The sequence below is a fragment of the Ochlerotatus camptorhynchus genome, unplaced genomic scaffold (assembly GCF_037179485.1).
Source record: "Ochlerotatus camptorhynchus isolate MF236.1 unplaced genomic scaffold, CSIRO-AGI_Acam_v1.1 ptg000265l, whole genome shotgun sequence".
Taxonomy (NCBI): Eukaryota; Metazoa; Arthropoda; class Insecta; order Diptera; family Culicidae; genus Ochlerotatus; species Ochlerotatus camptorhynchus.
The window spans coordinates 721,476-743,577 of NW_027040755.1; the positions used below are offsets into that span (position 1 = coordinate 721,476).

Consider the following 22,102-nt stretch of genomic DNA (forward strand, 5'->3'; position numbering starts at 1 on the left):
ACGAAAGAGCTCACTACATCATTTCCAAGTATCAACAGGGAAATGTCATGGCTAGTTTGATGTGCAATCTTATGATGGATAACTACTTAGGGACGTCAAACGATAAGCAAACACGCAGCTAAAAACCACTGCAATGAGTAACCCTCCCCCTCCTCAAGCGAATGATGACTAAAGTAGTATTAGTAAAAAGAACTGTAAAACATGTAAAAACTACGGTTTAAAGGATCTGCAAAAACATTATATTTAATCGTATAATGTTTTGGAACTTCAAAGAAGCCTTGCAAACATTGATATCTTTTCTTAATTTTAACACAGTTATATCTGTTAAATGCACCAAATTTCAGCATCGCAAAAAGTTCCATTGAATTAAAAAAAAATCTTGATTAGAACCATTAACGTGACTACAATGCTCTCACTTTAGAGTTCAACACGTTTTTCAACACTATGTATTTAGTGACTGTAAGATCCGTCAGCAAATACGACCTCCTGAATATTCTCTCGAATAACTCGGATCACTCTTTTCACATTCTCCCATAAAGAGTTTAAGGTTTCCAATCCCACTATTACTCGTGTTGGACAATTGATAGAGCATACTAGAATATGTTAACTTTCGTTAGGTATTGGGATAAATATGATCCGAAATGAACTGTCAAAATTGTCTATGGTATGAGCATGTCCAGGTGAATTCTTCCAGAAAAAGTCAAAATCTGGCACGACTAATCCGATCTGATTAAAACTTTCAACATGTTTTCAGCATTGGAGATTTTGATTTTTCCACAGATCACGAGACCATGACACAAGATTAATTTTTGAAAAAGGGCGTATGTGTTTTGACGTAGGACTACGTCTTTGATTTCTATATGGGGGTACACTTTGTGAAAACCGAAAATGGAACATGTAACAAATTAAGAAAGATTTTGAACGTTAATAACTCAGCTGCCCCTGGTCCAATTTCAATAATTTTATCACCAATCGATCAGAAATATGGCTACGCATCGATAACAATGCTTCCAAATGTTGATTTTCAACAAGAAACTATTGAAAAACTGGTAAATGTCCAGCATTGTCCAAAAGCGTCGAATTAACTAACAAATCCACCAATTACCTACAAGCATATGCTGCTTCCCCAGCACAGTCGTCAGAGAGTAGTAAGTAGACGAAACAAGTCGAAGTGGCATTCGCCTCCGATCCTCGGGCGCGTGCTAATAGGGAGGATGGAATTGCGTAATATTTTGCACACTCATCGCCATATTCAGAACCAAACGCAAATTCCTCGAGATAACCACCATTCGTCGTCTGGCTCGCCGTGGCGGTGTCTGACGTATCTCCGGTCTGATTTTCGAGGTGTGCTGAAGGTGTTCCTGAAAAATGAGATCCGTGATGCTGTCACCTACACTAAACACGCCAAGCGTAAGCGGCCATGGATATCATCTACGTATTGAAGTTACAGAGACACACTCTGTTTGGTTTCGGAGGTTAAATCATCACCAACTTTGGCAACAAAACGGCTCTTTTCAGGGCCACCAAGCTTATTACAGTAAAGAGTAGGAATATAATTCATCTGCCTGTTTGTCCATATTCAGAACCAACGACCACACAAAATGCTCATGAAATAAAACTGGAAGCAGGGGTACAAATTATTTTGATCAACCTTGATCAACTTTGAATCGCCACGGCCGGATATTTTCGATGGAAGAAGCAACAATCTAACATCTAATTCGACGAAGACGGCAGAAAACATTTGTGAAGCCGAGTTATTTACGAAAGAGAGATGAAGAGAATCGATCAATAGGATAGATAGGACCTATTGAAAAGTGACGCGAGATTTGTTTTCCGTACTGAGCTCCAATGCTACCGACGCCAGGGAGGCAGCTCCCACACCTGGACCCTACCAATCGACCCATCATCTCAACCGTGGACCAACGGCTTTACTTCCCGAAGGAAGGCGTGATCAGAGATGTTATGCCTTAGAACATGCCGGTGGCGCCGACTGAGATTGTACCCAGGCCTGCTGGGGTGAGAGGTAATCACGCTAACCACCGGCGCCGATATCTTTCAAGGTGATATCACGGCGAATGAGAACGACTCAAATTTGAGTTTAGTTATCTCAGAAATAAGAAATAAAGTGCAGGAACTCAGCGATGAGTAAATTTGCCTCATGTTTTCCCAGGTTTTTCCAGGATTTTCCTGGGAAAAACTCCCGAATTTGAGAAAAGTAAAGATTGGATTCACTCAGTCTATTGGTACTACTCCGAGACAGAATAAAATTTTCGTCTATTTCCTCATTTTCTGGCAGATTTTTTAGGTTTTCCACAGGAAACCATGAGACAAATTTACTCATCGCTGAGTTCCTGCACTTTTGGCGATTATGAGTGAACTAAACTCAAATTTGGGTCGTTCTCATTTGCCGTGTACGCAAAAGAAAAAGAGCCAGTGTCGCTACTTGATAGCAAACTACTCATAATGGGAGAAGTCTTTGTAGCTTTTATACCACTTGGTTGCACATCATTCTGCTTTAACCTGAAAAGAGCCCTGCTGTATGGCATTAGCTTATTTTCGCTTCGGACGGCGTAGTGAGCAGCAATAGCAGCAGTAGGAAGGTGGTGGCTAGTCCACTCCTTCACACCCAACAAGCAACAATTGACTGGTCGTGGCAAAGGAGGAAAAGGTCTGGTAAATGAGGTGCCAAGCGTCATCGCAAAGTTCTTCAAGATAACCACCATCCGTCGTCTGGCTCGCCGTGGCGGTGCCAAACGTATCTCCGGTCTGATCTACGAGGTGTGCTGAAGGTGTTCCTGGAAAATGAGGTCCGTGGTGCTGTCACCTACACTAAACACGCCAAGCGTAAGTGGCCATGGATGTCCTCTACAATAAAACGGCTCTTTTCAGGGCCATCAAGCTTAAATCAGTAAAGAGTTGGAATAGAATTTATCTGTGCTTGTTTGTCCATATTCAGAACCACAAGCCCCCAACGACCACACAAAATGCTCTCCAGAGTTGTAATCTTGTAACCAAACTTGGAAGCAGGGGTGCAAGTGATTTTGATTGATTCTCTTAATCAACTTTCTCTTTGAAAAAAATTACTACAAATTTGGTACGCCTACAATTCAAAAACGGAAAAAGTTGAGATAATTGATAATTGATCAATTAAAAAAATGATCTTCACATTTATTCCGTCCACTAGCGGCCCGAGCAAAGTCGGTTAACAAAATGAAAGCAAATCGATATTAAAGTTTGCAGTTTCTATCATAATGAAAACTCATTTTGATTTCAATTGTCGCGACATAAGTCTGATATCATATTGTGATTTCATTATGCAGTCAAAACTTTTTAAATGAAAGCAACTTAGTTCTGCTCTTAACGTCTTGTTTAAAATTTAATTTAAGTTCATCTGTTGTTGAACTAATGATTCTTGTTTATTTGTTTTGTTTAACACATTTTAGATCATTCCTGACTTGCCCGGGGAGAGATTTGACTTATTCAACTTTTAAGTCTTTCAGCGTGAGAAGCATGGATGCTAACCATTTATGCCAGGGCCGTATTCAGTTAAACATTATGAATGCAAAATGAGTAATCAAATTGATTTCATTGAAAGCAGGATTAGTTTTCCGTTTGCTTCAACAGTGTAAAATTTTGCTCTCATTTTTGCTGTGTTAACCGTTAAGTCAACCAAAATGAGATCAACTAGAGTATTCAAAATAAGTTACATCATAACAGCAAATTTTGATTTCAATTTGATCTTCAGCTTTGCTCGGGGGTCCTACGTCAAGCTTCCGTTCGTGCCCTTAGGCACAGACCTTTCTACTTTTTTTTCTTGATTTGTATTCCGTCGATCTTGTTTTCCGTACTGAGTTCCAATGCTACCGATGCCAGGGAGGCAGCTCCCACGCCTGGACCCAATCTATCGACCCATAAACTACCGGGGATTGGGGACCAACGGTGTTTTGAAGGAAGGCGTGATCAGAGATTCTATGCCTCAGCAAATCCCGGCGGCGCCGACTGGGATTAAACTTGGGCCACATATGAATTTTTCAAAAAGATCGAACTCTAAAATCTTTTATTATATCAAACTGTATCTGAAAAGAAGTTGTAGAAAATTTATTGGAATTTGAAGGAAAAAATACACACTGAAAAAAGAATTATAAAATTTTTGGAAAAATAAAAATAACATTATAAAATGTGATTAGGTAGGGGAATGGATGTAATGTCGGCCTAAATGCCTCTAATTTGGGCCGATACATAAATTCAGCAATCGACTGAATTTTCAATAGTAATTAAAAATATCCATTCGTACCGTTCCAATGACGCGTATGAATAAGATCTGGATACATATTTCAACACTTTTCCACCAAAATATTGCCAATTCATGGCTTTCTCTTTACGGACCCCGCAGGTTCTGCTTTCCATTCTGGATCAGTTAGCCTTTTCGACAGCTATACGCAGCCGTTGTTAACGAGAACAATCGTAGTTTAGATCTCTGTTTCTTAAGCGCTCCAATCATCTCGTCGGCTCCATCTCCACCCGTAAAGGAAGTTCCTCATCATCCTCCTTTGGTTATTTTTGTTCAAGACAATCACATTCAGGGTTTCGAAGAGATCTCCACTACGGTGTCTTACAATTTCAGAAAAGCCGTAGCATTGCTGATGTGTTGTCAGCCATTGATTGGGACAACATACTCGATTCTGATAACGTCGAAATCGCTGCTCAAACTTTTTTACATGTCTTGGCTTATGTCGTTTGACAGACACGTCCCTAACAGCGTTCACCAGATTGTATCGCACCTCCCTTGGCAGACGAACGGATTGAAGAAGCTGAAATTGATCAAGAGAACCGCGTTGAGGAAATTCACTGAATATCGCACGACGTGGCTGAAACGTCACCACGTTAAGCCCAATTCGCATTTCAAGCTTATTGCTTAGCGCATATTAGCTTATTGCGTGCTCTCAACTTAGTGTTCTAAATGCACTTTCACAGTTATTAATTGAGAGCTTTCGATGCCAATACCAATGCATGAATTTGTATATTGTGTGGCAAGCACAATGATACTCTATGCCCAGGGAAGTCGAGAAAATGTCCAACCCGAAAGATTCCCTCGACCAGACCGGGAATCGAACCCGCCGCCTCCGGCTTGGTAATTTTCTGCGAGGGATTCAAATGAAACTCAAGTCGCACCCGAAGTTTTTCTGAAAGTACGTGAAGGAGCAGCGCAGAGAGTCCTGTCTACCTTCATCCATGATATTGAACGGCGAAGTCGCATCCACTCCACAGGAGGTCTGCCGCTTGTTCTCCAACAATTTTGCAAGTGTCCGCTCTGACGAGAGCTTACCCAACAAATTGTTGTTATCGCCGAAGTGCTAACGACTGCCGCACTAAAACTAAAGCCTCCTTTCAACCCTGGACCGGATGGTGTTCCTTCAGTCTTTATGAAGAAGCATATTTCTAACTTACTGTCACCGCTACAGCATCTGTTCCGATTGTCCATCTCGTGTGGCATTTTGCCATGTGTGTTAGCATCGATGTTCTGACAGTCAAAGTAGGCTTTTGTACACGTTTCATATGACTACTTGCATGAAATTGATTATGAATATTTTATTAGACAATAAGTAATGGCTTTTTGCAGCTGGTTCCTTCCCAAAGTAACAAAACGAATGACCATGGCCTACGATGAAATTTCTTCGTCAGTACAAAAATGTTCAATCTACTGCTTGGAATCGCAGCATACTTTGTTCCCCTAGCGGCCGTCGCTCCAACTCAATCATGTTCCTTCAGATTCACCGTAGACAATTCAACATGTTTTCCAGCTTTAATTTCGAACCATTGTTCAGCTATGATCAATGGTGAGTCTTACAGTGCGTGGCGTATGCGACTGCTCACTGGATTTGTAGAACCAAACGAGAAAGCAATGCCGAATTTTATGTCTACATTCGAACCGTTTGGTAGTACATGTCATACACTTATTCTAGTCGCTGTTATCGACTCATTAGATATCACGATTAATATGTGTGTACCTTGTTTCTTTCCAACTTTTGAATTCATGTGGTTGTTTCGATTCGAGCTGAAGAAAAACTGTGCCATATTTAATATGCACAATCTGCTGATTAAGGAGAAGTATCTGCCATTTACTACAAACACGGTAGAAGGACATATAGTTAAAGACTCGTTCTTTCTACTTCGCAGTGGATCATCATATTTGTTATTTGTAGAAGAACATCGAAGTTTAAAAGATCTAGAAGTGATTAAGTCTCAAGCGCAAATCTTACTGAACCAGACCCTGAAGGGGTTTAGTGAACCTAATTTCATGCATTGTAATAACTGTTCAAGACAACATTATTTGGTAGAGCAGATAGAACTCTTCTCTCCGTTCCCGATAAGTTTGCCCAACTACATTGTTGAAAATTCATTGGGATACTTCCATCTTCCATGTGTAAGAATACTGAGAAATGCTATGATGCCAATAAAAGTGTTGGGACGTGATGCAATAGCATCACGTCCCAAAACTTTTATTGGCATCATAGCATTTATCGCCGTCTTAGCAATCATGTTGATGTGCCTACTACAACCGAACATTGTTCAATTCAGACACATGCAACATTAAGAACACCGTAAAAACAACATAAGGATGATGTTGGTGGCTAAAATGAGATATTCTGCGCTTTATTATACATATGTCAGTTAATTGTGTGATTTTTCTGTGCTTGATAATAAAAATTAACAAATGTTCCGTGACGTGTCTGTTTACCATTTTGTTTTGATTATTACTATTTATGCTCAATAGTCCATGCTACCGTATGCGTGATAATGTTTGCACCATTGAACAATGTCAAAATTAAAAAAAAAAATCTCAAAAATTTCGTTTTTGAGTTTTTTTTTATTTATCAAAGGGGGGATGTTTCTCAGAGTCATAAACTATGTTAATCATCGATCGTTTTTCCACTTGCTGCAATTACGGCCTCCACACGCTTCCGGAATGCACGGCTGGTTCTAATAATGTAGTCTGGATCCATTTTTCTCCAGGTACGGGACAATGTTTGTCTGAGGCTTGCTGTACTCGGGTGGCGTTTAGAACAGGCCTTGGCCTTCATGACGCGCCATATTGAGTAATCCAGCGGATTAAGATCGGGGCTGGATGGCGGCCACATATCCTTCACCCAGAACGGCTGAGTGCGGTTCGAGGTATGGCACGGAGCCCCATCTTGTTGAAATACAACATTTGGCTTCGGACCGTACTGTTCTTTGATCCACAGAAGAAAATACTTACTTAAAATCCCGATGTAGACCTCCGTGTTGACCTTGTCGCCTTCTGGAATGAACACCGGGTTTGCCATCGGAAGCCACCAATCCAAACACCATAACGCTAGCAGGATGTACTTGTACTTGTACTTGTCGGCCACGTCTTTTACCGGAAGAGAACTAATATACCGGTCGGTTCTGGAATTTGATACGGGATCGACGGTAAACATGCATGTTCAAGATTTTCTTGCATCGTTCGACTCGTAGCTCCCGGATGCGGTTGGTAATCACGTGAGTTTTTTTTCCGTGCCCTCGACTTCGCCCCGCAATCTTCCTTTACGATCTTCCGTGCCGTAAAGTCACTGATCCCGTGTTCCTTTGCCATTTTCCTTATTGAACGCACTGGATTCACCCGAATCTTCCTTTTGATAGCAGCGATAACCCTCGGAACCCCAGCTGACCTCGGACGACCTGTGGCCACCTTCGCGGATAGGTGTCCTTTCTTTTCTCGGTCTAAAACCCTTTTGACGGTCCACCGGGACACTCCCACGGCGATTGAAATGTGTTTTTGCGACATTTGCGCGTGGGACAAATCACGATTACGCTGCCACTTCGTCATGGTGCAACTGTCAAACTAAGTAAATCATTTTCTTTTATACACAGCCTACTACGGTATGAGCTATAGGTTACGTGCATGCAAAGAAACCCAAGGCAGTGTATGCACAGGTGAAACGGGAACCTTATTTGTACGATGGTGCAAACATTATCACGCATACCGTATATGGTTGATAATGCTAGTCAAGTCATCTTAACTCCTGTCTTTCAATTGCTAGGCTTCTGTACTTTATAATATGTAAAAAAAATCGAATATCGTAGATACTTGAACGTGATGATCACATAATCCGATCTGAAATTTTAATGTTAAACAAAAAACTTAGGTTGTCAAAATCCGACACTTAGTGTAATAACTGTAATACTTACCGGTTCATTAAAAAAATACGTAAATTTATTCTCTGATATTGACATATACGAGCGTCAATAGTGTTCCTTAATTTGTGAAATATTGGTTTCGTCTTCTGACCTGAACGATATTTGTTTTCGATTCCATTTAGTTCCAACCCGATTTTTAAACCATGATAAAAAGCAAAATCACTGCACTGTTTGACACAAAACTAAAAAAAAAATAAAGTTATACAAACAACCACCAAGGGGCACTACGATGGTGATTTTTGCTTATGTAATCACACTTATTTAAAATAGTTCCAGTGCTCCAAAATTGATGGAATTTTGAATTTCGGTTCCATTTGTAATGCAGATTACGAGTATGCAATCACCTCCATACCCCTAAAGAACCCAATTTTTCATCGAGTAGCATATTTACCAATCTCGGCGCAATTAATGCTTGATGACATGTTTGTTTACGTTTTATCCTTTGTGTTCAAGATGAATTTCGTCACGTGTAAAATTAATTATTTCTATGTGAGTGAATATGAACATAGGAGGTGCAATTCGACCTCTGATTGTCTGGCCACGGATGGGGTAATTCTAATAAATTTGCTATCTGCATTTGCTACCAGACAATAGATAATCATCGTGGTTGATTTCACAATTTGGATCGCGGCTGGAATTAGATTAGATTCGATTTCTTTATTAAAAAGACTTGCAGAACGCGGCTGGAATTGAGACACATGAATATTTTATCAAATAAAAATCACCAAAGCAATAATGAGTTCAGCTGCACAGAGGGCCAGGAATTAAATCTAGCAGGAAAAAATAATAACGCACTGGGATTTCATCCAATCGAGTTGACGTCTTCAGTGAAGTTTCTTGGATTAATGTTTTGGCCGCAAAGATGGCGCAGCGATACATTTTCTTTGTTATTTCACAAGATAGAGGTTTGTTGTCTTCAGCAAAGTTGTAAAACGTAACATTTTATAAAAAGTGGTCGCCAGCTTGAGTGGGTGGCGTATTTGGCTGCTGACTTGATTTGTAGCATCAAACGGGAAAGGAATGCCGAGTATCATGTCAACATCCGAACCATTTGATATACCATGTTATACTCTAATACCCCGTTCACATTACAGCCTATATAACGTAATATAGGCGGTCTTGCAATGAGCACTCATACATAGGATTTCCAGTGGCGACCCCGGCGTAGTGGTTAACATCCATGCCACTCACGCCAAAGTCACGAGTTCAAATCTCACCCCCGGACAAGTCACGAATAACCCAAGAGTGTTAAAGTGACTATAATAATTAAAAAAAAAAAAAAGATGTATGAGTGCTCATTGCAAGACAGCGTATATCACGTGATATACGCTGTAATGTGAACGGGGTATACTTCTCGTTGTTGCTATCGATCCTATATTTATTATGATTAGTATGTGTGTGCCTTGTAAATCCAGCATTAGAATTCGTGTGGTTGTTTAAAATTATGCTAGAAAATAGCTGTATGGAAGGGCATATTTTTGTGGAATCGTACTTTCTACTTCGTAGTGGATCATCATAATTGTTATTTGTAGAATAACATCGAAATTTAAAATATTTGGTGGCTGTAGTGGTAAGCGTGATTACCTCTCACCCCAGCATGCCTGGGTTCAATCCCAGTCGGTGCCACCGGGATGTTCTGAGGCATAACATCTCTGATCACGACTTTCTTCGGTTCATGAGTTGATGGGTCGATAGGTAGGGTCCAGGTGTGGGAACTGCCTCCCTGGCGTCGGTAACATTGGTACTCAGCACGTTACTTGGTAGAGTAAGCAAAGTGTTGACATCAAATGGAAAATCATCGTATCCTTCGTATCGAATGGATTTCATAGCTTTCGTCATGGTGTTGGTGTTGGTGTGTCTACTGATGATATGATGATGATGATATGGAACTACCACTCACTGCAGCAAGACAACTGTCGGTAGACTGTGGACTATCCTCTCTGTTCGGCTTTGATCCAGTTTAATTACCTCTAATTGTACTCATCCTCACCCAAAAACGGTTTGGGTGAATCCGTGGGCAACATCGCCCACGTACATCCACGGGATAAATAAGAATCTCCTTCCAACAACAGGGTCATACAACCGGTAAAAAAACAAGCCATGAGGATGTCCCAATGAGTAGGTAGTAAAGCCCGCCTTCTTTTCACGAAATGTTAGGGAGTTGGCATTTCCACCCTCACCATCCATTTTGCTTCAATCGGGTGCCCTGGTGGACCCTCCCGTACCCAGCACATAATGTTTGAAAGTTAAGAGAAAAATAAAGGAAAGATCTCACCCGATATATTGCAAAGAAATCCATGACATCACGATGATTTCGAAGAGCTCCCATAGATATGCTACCACTTCTTCTTCAAGAGGCGTTAAAACAGCATTCTCACCTGATCAACCACGAAACTCACTGTAGCTGCTCCACTTTCCATTACAAATCACTCACGACACAACGGCTTCAGTTCGCCGGTAAACAGTCTGTAAGACGCAGCGGCAACTCCTTTCCGGCCGAATCAGCTCACGACCTACGCCGAAATGAGAATCGACAACTCGAGCGACCGAAAACAAACGCGTCTATTAGAAGCCACGGCACACTTCGATTACCATGTTGGTTTGTCTGCTGGATCCGAATATCATTCAATGTCTTATTGTATAGCAACCAAGTGTTTTCTTCTGCCTACTACAACAGAATATTATTCAGTTGAGGCTTATGCAGATTTAACAACATACAACAAGTGATATTACGGACCACAATCGTTTCATGAAAATGCCGGACAAAAGATTTAACCAAATAGAAAGTCATGCATCTAAATTTGTAGTACAAGTAAGAAGGTTTCTGTTTTTAAACTAACTACACAGCAAACAAAAAATTGTTATTGACAAACGTTATTCATGCTGATGTGTCAAATACACTCAATTCAATTTTTTCGAGTTTGCCCACATGCCAGATGACTACAGGATTTTTAATACCACCATATATTTCTTTAGTTTTGTTGTGATTTTTTGAAACTAATTCCAATAAATTTGTTTATTATTTGAGATCACACGATCAAAAATGAAGGCGAAAAAAATCGCATGAAAACAGAATTGAGTTTATTGATGTAATTTAAAAAAAAAAGCAGGTGTAATATTACATCCATGTGTATAAATTTGTTCGCAGATTATGTGTACATCGTTCTTTGTAAAATTACACAACCGATGGAATGACCTTGTTTGATGTGAAATGCGAACGTCAAACGAAAGTCAAAAAGACAGTACTGCCGTTCATCGCAAGTCGGTTACGTATTTATCAAAACTGAGCTTTTCAATGGAAATGGCAGCTAGTCTCTCATATTTTATAATACGGGCTGTCCATAAATACCCCGTCTCTCTCACCTTTCGTAGACACTTGTCCATACAAACGTCCTAAGTAGTTTATGAATAGCTCTTACTGGATGACCCCAACAACTTTTTTTTCAGGAAAAAGTTTGGAAAAGCAGCCCAATTACATAAGAAGTAATGATACGAAGCAAACATTAAACGCGTTTTTCTCGGCTTGCAGATTTGTGATTGCCATATGCGGCAGAGTAAATATTGGTTAATACCTACAATCAGATATTTTTTCCTTACTTTTGTAAGTTTGTCATACGGCATACCCATTTCATTTTGGGCATATGACAAAGTAGTACGATTGATTGATTGATTTCTTTATTATAGAGACTTTCAGCCGTTGACTGGTTTGTCTCTGATTTAAAGTAGTACGGAAACCAAGGGGTAGATCACTCCGAACACCAATCTTGGGTCATCTTTTTTGTCAGTGTGCCACAAGTGTGCCGCAGGTGTGCTGATTGTGCCGATCATAGAGCAAGCTGCGATTGTTTGTAAAATGCCCATACCGGCAGCCCGGTATTTCTGACACCTTGAATGTTTTGGTTTGAAATCGCAAGGATGAATCGGAATGCGGGAAGTGGCGAGTGTGCGAAATGTTGTTGTTTTTTGTTCATAGGATGATTCTGGAGGCGAACGAGCCCCAGGCTGAAAGCCTCCCTAATAAAGATAAATCAATCAATCAGTTCATAGGATGATAAAAGTCCTGTATTTTAGGGTTTTATAATGCCCTCAAAGGCAGACCAGAAACCTAGCCTATCGTGTTGTGAAAAGCAACGGTCTATCATTGTTGGAGACCGACTATAGAGGATGATGAATAGACTTCTTTAGTTTGTTTTGTGTGAGTTGCATCATTATTTGAATTAAGGGTGTTAATGGGGTCTGAATAACAACCTCTTTCTCTTGAGCCCACTCTAGAACCTACATTTACACATTTTTTAGATTTACAAGTAAACTACCGGTCTGAGTTTCTCTGGTATATTCAATTAGAGGATGGTCCTGAACATACAGTCAAACAGTACATAATGTTGTGAACAACTTCAATGACAGCTATCCTGCAGTGCTCCCATTTTATTTACAACAATCCAATGTCTACGAGATTGTGCCGAAGGTGTATCGATGGATGTGCCCAAGCTGTGCCGAATCTAATTTCGGCACAATGTGCTGAGCTACTTACCCCTTGACGGAAACACTAATAATAACAATCCAAACTAATTTTTTAACAAACACTGGACACAGAAAGCCTGCTTTCTATTTTCATGAAAAACTATAATAAAACTGATCACTTAGGGGATCAGTTTTAAATATAGTTTTTCATGATAATTAGAAAGCAGAGCTTCTGTGTCCAGTGTTTGATAAAAAAAAATTAGTTTAGATTATTACTATTTGTGTTTTCGTTTTCCGCCCTTTTCCACCTATTCTAACAGGCTTGTATAGAGCAAGCTTAAGATTAAGTTATATTCCGATAACATGGCGTCAAGTCAAGGTTGTCTAATTAATATATGTTTCACATCGAAAATGCGTCACACATATTAAAACGGCCAGGCCTACTGTGCAGTATTTAAGGGGCAAGATGATTCAGAAAACACGATGCTTCAGAATCCAATGAATGGATGAAATACGTACGTACGTTCCGATTTTGGTAATTATATGATTGGTTGGTCGTTGGAAGCATCAAAGCTAGAAATGTTAAGTGATGCTCCATTTTCTTCTGACGGTTGGGACATGAGCACTAACTCTTGTCCTAGCTTTTTATGACTAATGGATATAGCGCCAATACTTGCTTTCTGAAAAGAGAAAAGGGAAAGGAAAAGGAGAAGAACAAAGGGAAAAGGATTATGTGAAATTACATATAGAAATGCATAACTGCGCGGTGGTCACCGAGTCTTGTCACTGTTATCAAGTCATAAAAAGTAACATTTTGATTACTGGAAAATCGTGATTCCCTAGTTTGAAGTTGTCACGACTAGGGTTCGGTGGTAGATCTTATACCAGTAACGCAACCACAAAAAGGTGATCTCCCAACGTTACTGGTTTAAAAATTTACAAAATGGAACGAACTCACCAAGTTTAGCCAGTCTGACATGTGTTGATGTAGAAGTCCAAATTGTAGACGAAGCTTGACGAAGATCAACATGAACTAGTCCGGTTTATGGTAGTTGCGCGGAATGTCTTCCTTCGATTTAAGATAAACAAATGTTCGATTTTTGATGTGCATTGACAAACCTTTTCGTTGCCAATAGTCAGGTTCAACGCTGCGACTTAACGAATGGTGGAACTAATATAACATGCTTGTTACAAAACTAGAAAAATCTTTTGAATCAAAATAAATTTCACTAAGAACGTTGAAGAAGCATTTGACAATGCATCTTATAACTCCATGAAAAACTCTATGTTGAAGCATGGATTCGACCAAAGCATCTATAAGAGAAATATCAGCAAACCAATCAGCTTCCAATCATCCATAACCGTTAGAGCTGTTAAAGGGTATCAATGAATATCTCTGAAAAATCACAGAAAATCTGTGAAAAATCACCTAACTGTTCAGCTGTTGAGATTTCAAACTGATCCCAGAAATTTCCTGGATGTTTATCTCTCGACGGATTCTACTATTCTTTTGTTTCCTTTGCCGTTTTGTCTCTCAAAAAATAATATTTTATTAAAGAACGAATATCGTTTTTATCCATACTCAACATGATGCCAAACACGTCAACAACAATCAGCTGTCAAAACAAAACTAAAGACAGTTTCGCACTGAAATTTGACATGTCTGCTTAAATATGAACGGACTACAAGCCACCATAACCTTTTTTTGCAGTAGCAGCGCATTCTGGCAGTCAAGGAGGTTACTTTTCACCCCACCTATTTACAATTACGAAATACAATTTGAACTTTTGTTTTGTTTTTGAACGGGAATTTAAAAAAGACTAACGGGTGGTCATCCTGTCAGTGAATGGGTAAAATTTGTCTAGCTTTTTCCGGGAAAAATCTTGAATATGAGGGTAATCGAAATATATTTCACTCAGTCTTTTAGTTTAAAGACTGGAACGCGCAAAAATTGGTCGACAAAAAATGTTTCTTTCAGACAAAAATCATTTCACAAAAATCTTCTAGTTTTTTTTAGATTCCGTTTGATCAAGGCCCAATACCGTTCAATACGGCGGAGTTCTGGGCTGTTGGGAGGGTTGTGTTCTTTAGGTACCACAACCACGTTGTTCTCATCGTAACACTTGATTGCCTTTTTCCCATAGTGGCAGCTAGCCAAGTCCGGCCAGAACAGCACAGGTCTATTATGTCGCTTTTTTGACCACACGTGCATAGGGTCTGCCAGACTAGTTTTTTTTTCGGGAGCTTCGATAGTTTGATGGTTTTGAAAATTTCCGCCACCTTCCCTTTTCCTGATGCGGTATATAACTCCTGTCCTGGAAGCTGTTTGAAATCCACCTTCCCATAAGTTTCGTCGAACTTTGTGAGCAGATTCGCATACAGCTTTGCCGACGTGTTTGGTTTGTAATCTCGATTCGCCACCTTCACTTTCTTAAACGTCGACAACCCGGCTCGTTTCTTGTTCCGCTGCACAGTAGTATGGGAGACTTTGAGCTTGCCAGCGCCGTCCCGGATGAAGAGGTTAGGATTCCGCTTATATTTCACCGCCACCTTCTTCGTCGCTGCCACGTCCGGATTACGATTGCCGCCGCTTCCAGGCTTCCTGGCGGTCGACAGACGCTCCCCGAACAATTTTAAAACGTTTGTCACGGTCGATTTGGCCACATCCAGCAATTTAGCTAACTTGGCGTGTGAGAACGTCGGACCAATTCTCTTGCTGCGCGAGCAAAACTTTGACACGCTGCTCCTCTTGCTTGGACGTCATTTTGAAAACTGGAGAGCAAACGGTAAAAACTCATCATAGTAACCATTGTATATAAACACTCAACTTCCAAATGCAGCATTTCAGGTTTTTTATGCATTTCTAACAGAAATACACCAATTTGAAGTAGACCAATTTTTGCGCGTTTCAGACTTTACTCCTAGACCGAGTTGAATTTTCCTGGAAAAGCGAGAACAACATTTTACTCATCCACTGAAATTTGACCTAATTCTTATGCATTTGCTGTCTGAATCGGCTCCCAGACAATCGACAACCACCATAGTTAATTTCACCATATGTGAGGTCTGAACTAAATTGGTAGCATATGAATTTTTCATCAGATAAAAGCCATCAGAGTAATAACAAGCTGCAGCTGATTTATTCTCAAACCAACAAAATAGAATACCAAGGCCTACCAGGACACCTCTTCATCAGTACAAAAATGTTCATTCTACTGCTCGGGATCGTAGTAAACTGCGCTCCTTTAGTGGCATTCGCTCCAACTCAATCATGTTCCTTCAGATTCACCGTTGGTAATTCATCATGTTTCCCTGCGTCAATTTCGAAACATTGTTTGGCTATGAACAATGACTCGATGCGTATGCGGCTGTTGACTGGATTTGTAGCATCAAACAACAAGGGAGGGATGCCAAATATCATGTCAACATTCGAACCGTTCGGTAGTACATGCCATACACTTATTCTAGTCGTTGTTATCGACTCATTAGATATCATGATTGGTATGTGTGTACCTTGCTTCAATCCAATTTTTGAATTCATGTGGTTGTTTCGATTCAACCCAAAGGAAAACTGTGCCGCGATAAATTTGCTCAGCATACCGATTAAGGAGACCTTTCTGCCATTTACTACAAAGACGGTAGAAGGACATATCGTTAAAGACTCGTACTTTCTACTTCGTAGTGGTTCTTCATATTTGGTGTTTGTAGAAGAACAACGGAGTTTAAAAGATCTGGAAGTGATTCAGTCTCAAGTGCAAATCTTACTGAACCAGACCCTAAAGGTGTCTAATCAGCATAATCTTAAGCATTGCAGCAACTGTTCGAAACAACATCACTTGGTGACGGACATGTCTTCATTCTCAAGGGATTTATCGAACTATGATGTCGAAAATTCATTGGGAAACTTTAATCTTCCATGTGTAAGATTGATGAGAAAAAACCATATCCAAATTGCATCGCAACCGAGAACTTTTCTAAGCATCATAGCATTCGTCACCATAGCAATCATGGTTGTCTGCCTGCTACAATCGAATATCACGCAATTGTGAGTATTGTGACTTGTGACAATTTCAAAATTAACACTTTTAATCAGGTCTCAATATGGATGAGCCAGTGGAGGAAAATGCCGCAAAAAAGCTCAAACAAAATAGAAAATTAAGAAACTAGACCAAAATCGAAAAATAATCTATTGATGTACGGTGGACAACATTTTTATATGTTGTGCTTTATTTTGTTATGCATTTGATCACAGTTAGTCTTATCGTTTTTCTGTTAATAAAAATAAAAATGTTCTGTGTCGAGTTTGTTTGAAATTTTATTTGAACCATAATAAAAAGTTTTTTTTTTGTTAATTACTTTATTTGTACAGGCTCAATCGAATAAACTTTACAGAGCCAAGTTATCATTTTCTTTATACATTATAAATGTCTTAAATCTAAAATTTAATGATTTGAACCGATTACTCGTGGTCTTCTCGAGGTTAGTGGATGACAATTGTTTGGATCGGGAGAGGGAAAAGGAGATTTGGAATATGATTTATTATTCAAAAATTTCACTATTTCTAAAACATATACTTTATCTTATCGACGTTATATCAACTCTGTAATTATACAATTATTACACACTCACACACATACAAAATCCAAACTAAACACAAGGTTAATCAATCTTACAATCTATGGTTAATATTCTTCAAGAAAACATATATGAGTTGCATAAACTCCAGATCGCGTCTAGCCAAAATATCCCGAACTGGAACATTAGGTTGTCTACCTTGAGCCCGAAGGGAATCGTACAACTCGGATCTGACTCCACGGTGCTCAACACATGACCAAATAATGTGATCTGCGTCCTGGTAACCTTGTCCACATCTCTCAACCCCACACGGAACAAGTGAGCGTTCAGACCCAAGTCCAACCCTTTGAACCATGCAAACTTCGACACCTTAGGGATAATTGAATGTAGCCATCGTCCCAAGCTCCCTTCACTCCATTGATGTTACCAGCTAACGAGTGACTGCTGACGATAAATAGAGAAAAATTCACCTTCGCAAGTGAATCCGCCTTCTCATTGTCCAAAATTGAGCAATGCGAAGGGACCCACGCGAAGGTGATGATGAAAGAGCGCACGGATAAAGCACTAAGCAGCTCTCGTATTTTCAAGAGAAAATACGAGAAGTTGATTGATTGATTTATCTTTATTAGGGAGGCTTTCAGCCTGGGGCTGGTTCGCCTCCACGAAGTACGAGAAGTGCTTTACCGGCCTAATGGAACGGATAGCCTCGACAGAACTGAGACTATCCGTAAAAATAAAGTAGTGGTCTGGAAGAAATGAGGCAATAGTTTCCAAAGTGTAGTGAATTGCTGCCAGTTCAGCCACATATACAGAACAAGAAGCTTCAAGTTTTCGAGAGGCGCTATGAAATTCATTAAATACACCAAAACCAGCGGACTTCTCTATTAGAGATCCATCTGTGAAAAACGTTCTTGCAGAATCTACATGGCCAAACTTTGCAAAGTATAATGACCGAGCAATCATAGTACGATGATACTCTGGAATTCCGCGGATTTCCTGCGTCATAGATAAATCAAAATTCACTGAATTGCCGAAATCGGAGAAGACTACACGATTGGGAATATTTCTTGAAGGGCTGACATCCTGTGTTAAATATAGGTAGTACAAAGTCATAAAACATGTTTGAGGATTTAGCTCCAGAAGCTTCTCAAAGTTTTCGATCACCAGTGGGTTCATTACCACACAGCGGGTGAGGAGCCTCAGAGATAACTCTGAAAAAACGGACGGATAGTGGCAACATGCCGGCCAGCACTTCGAGACTCATAGTATGAGTCGAGTGCATGCATCCTAACGCGATACGAAGACAACGATACTGGATCCGTTCCAGCTTGATGATGTGCGTTTTAGCTGCCGACTGGAAGCAAAAACTACCGTACTCTAAAACCGATAAAATCGTTGTCCGGTACAACGTCAGAAGATCTTGTGGATGGGCTCCCCACCACGTTCCGGTAATTGATCGAAGGAAATTGATCCTTAGTTGGCATTTTCGTCTCAGATACTTAATGTGGGATCTCCAGGTGCATTTGGAATCGAACCAGACCCCGAGATATTTGAAAGACATGGAATGAGTGATCGGCCTACCCAAAAGTTGAAGCTTCGGTTGTGCTGGGCTATGCTTCCTAGAAAAAACGACCAACTCAGTTTTCTCCGTGGAGAATTCGATACCTAGCTGAATAGCCCAAGTAGACAAATTGTCCAAGGTATCCTGTAAGGGTCCTTGCAGGTCAACCTCTTTTGGCCCTGTGATAGACACTACGCCGTCATCTGCAAGTTGTCTCAACGTGCAGTTGTCACTTAGACAATTGTCAATTTCTCTGACGTAGAAATTGTACAAAAGGGGGCTTAAACATGAGCCTTGGGGGAGACCCATGTAGCTAAATCGAAAAGCTGTAGAGTTTCCATGAGAAAAGCTCATATGTTTTTCTGACAGCAAATTGTACAAAAAATTATTCATTAATGGAGACAATCCACAAACGTGGAGTTTCTCTGAAAGAACTTCAACGGATACTGAATCAAAAGCCCCCTTGATATCCAAGAACACAGAAGCCATTTGCTCTTTCTTAGCAAAAGCCAACTGAATTTCCGAGGAAAGCAACGCAAGACAGTCGTTCGTTCCCTTACCCCCACGGAAACCAAATTGAGTATCTGAAAGAAGGTGGTTCGTCTCAACCCATTCGTCGAGGCGAAAAAGGATCATTTTCTCCATCAATTTCCGAATGCACGTCAGCATCGCGATGGGCCGATACGAATTGTGATCCGACGCGGGTTTATCAGGCTTTTTAATGGCTATCACCCTCACTCGTCTCCAATCGTCGGGAACAATATTGAGCTCCAAGAACTGATTGTACAAGTTCAACATGCGCCTCTTAGCGTCTTAGTCTGGGAGGTTTTACAGCAAGTTGAACTTGATTCTATCAGATCCCGGGGCAGAATTGCCACACGAAAGGAGAGCGAGTGAAAGTTTGACCACTGAAAAAAGGCTGACTGATTTCGTCTACCGAATTCGCGGTTTCGCGAGGAATCGGCTGCGACATTTTTCGCGCGAATTTAAGAATCCATTGATCCGAGCATTCCTCGCTTTCGTTGTTAGTAGACCGGTTACGCATTCTTCGCGCCGTACTCCAAAGCGTATTCATAGACGTTTCACGCGACAATCCGTCTACAAACTGCCGCCAGTAACCCCGTTTTTTTGGTCTTGATGAGGCTTTTGAGTTCGCGTTCAAGAGATGTGTATGCGTCGAAATGCTCGCGTGTTCCGCGCTTCCGAAAAAGTTTAAACGCGTCGGACTTTTTACGGTAAACCTCCGTGCATTGTTGATCCCACCAGAGCGATGGTGTTTTCTTACGAATTGACGATCGCGGCACCGGTCGTGTTTGAGCTTGAAGTGCGCTGTCAACGATGAGATTAGAGAGGAAGCTATATTCCTCCAACGGCGGAAGCTCTTCCACTGACGATACTGTATCGCCTATCGCGGATTGGAACTTAGTCCAATCGATGTTACGGGTTAGATCATACGCGACGTTAACGGATTCTGACGAGTTGAACCCACTGGCAATCGAAATTTTGATCGGCAGATGATCACTACCGTGCGGATCCTGGATTACATGCCAAGTGCAATCCAACGATAGTGAATTGGAGCAAAAGGTGAGGTCTAATCTGCTACCATTCGAGGATGGACCAGCCAAACGTGTTACTTCTCCATTGTTAAGTATTGTCATGTTGAAGTTGTCGCAGAGATCATAAATCAAAGTAGAACGGTTATCATCGTACAGCTCCCCCCAGCCTGTACCGTGGGAGTTAAAATCTCCCATGATGAACCATGGAGTGGGAAGTACCGCACATATGTCGAAAAGTTGTTTACGATTAACAGAGACTCTAGGAGCAATGTATACAGAAGCAATACAAAGGCTCTTACCTTTAATGGTAGCCTGACATGCGACAACTTCAATACCGGGGAATTCGGGAAGATTCACTCTATAGAAGGAATGGCACTTTTTGATCCCCAAAAGTACCCCTCCTCCATGTGATCATAAAATCATAAAAAGGGAGATCAATTTCTGAAGAGAGCCATGTTTCACAGAGGGCAAATGCATCGCAATTATTGTTATGGACTAAATACTTGAACAAATCTAATTTCGGAATAAGACTTCGACAATTCCACTGTAGAACAGTGATCAAATCCCCGACCTCGTTTGGAAAATTATCCACCGAAGATGATAGCTGCAAGAAGGGGCCATTTTGAAGTCAATTGCTTCAAGAAGGATTTCACAGATGTGAGGACAATGCTTTTCAGAGGATCAGAAATGTTGAGGTATTTGAGAATACCGTCCACAATGTCATGAAATGAGAACAATCCAGATGAAGAAGGGGTTTCTGTTCTTAAAATTGGGGCATCAGGGGTTTTGGATGTCCCCGGAAGAGGTGGAAAATCCTGGGTATAATCAGTTCTGCGGAATCCAGGAGGAGTAGAAGTCTCCTTTTTTCCACCACTCCTTGATTAGGGGAAAGCTAATTTGGGGTTCTTTATTTGCAACAATCCGCGAACGGATGCGCTTTCGTTTCCGTGCAGAACCTTCCGGAAAACTGAAAGATGTTCCCTCCTCAGCCAAGTCAGAGTCAGTCTCGTCATCTGACAAAAGAGAAAAGGGATTTTTGTCATTGGTCGATGGAAGCATTTCTGCAAAAGACCGCCTGGAACGTTCCTTAAGGGAGCGTTTCATTTTGTCCCCGAGCTGTTTGTACGCCGGGCACGACGAGAGAGCATGAGGAGGAGTTCCGTTGCAGTACACGCATTTTGGTGCAGTAGCTGCGCAGGCACCATCCTCATGCTTCTCCCCGCATGTGGAGCAGCGTGCCTTGTTGCCGCAGTGGGAGGCCGTGTGTCCCAACCGCTTACAATTCTGGCAGTTCATGACCCGAGGTACAAACAACCGCACAGGAAGACGAAGTTTCCCCAGCTCAATGTATTGAGGAAGGGCAGATCCAGAAAAGGTCACCCGAAACGAGTCTCTGTTTACCCTCGCTGAGCGATACTGACTTCATTCTATGAACAGCCAGTATCTTTACCGGAGGAAGCAAGGGGTTCTTGAATCGGCCATCCGCTTGCTTCTCCAGTATCTCGGGGTTCAGGCTCGCCTCAGTGACCACGCCTTCGATCTCCACATCAGAGGCTGGAATGTACATTCTATATTCCAGTGTGAAAAACTGGGAAACAGCAATTTCATTGGCCTGTTTCAGGTTAGCGACGGTCACACGAAGTTTGTTGTGCCTAACCTTCGTTATTTCGGTCACGGCAGAGAATCGCTTTGTCAGATCATCAGATATCTGAACAACATTCAAGGGTTT

The 22,102-nt window shown here is 41.0% G+C and overlaps 1 protein-coding gene across 3 annotated transcripts in view; it reads left to right on the top strand.

Annotated features, from left to right (window-relative positions):
- Positions 1 to 22,102, top strand: part of SerT (Serotonin transporter) — a 103,296-nt gene that overhangs the window by 61,486 nt on the left and 19,708 nt on the right. The window lies entirely within an intron of this gene.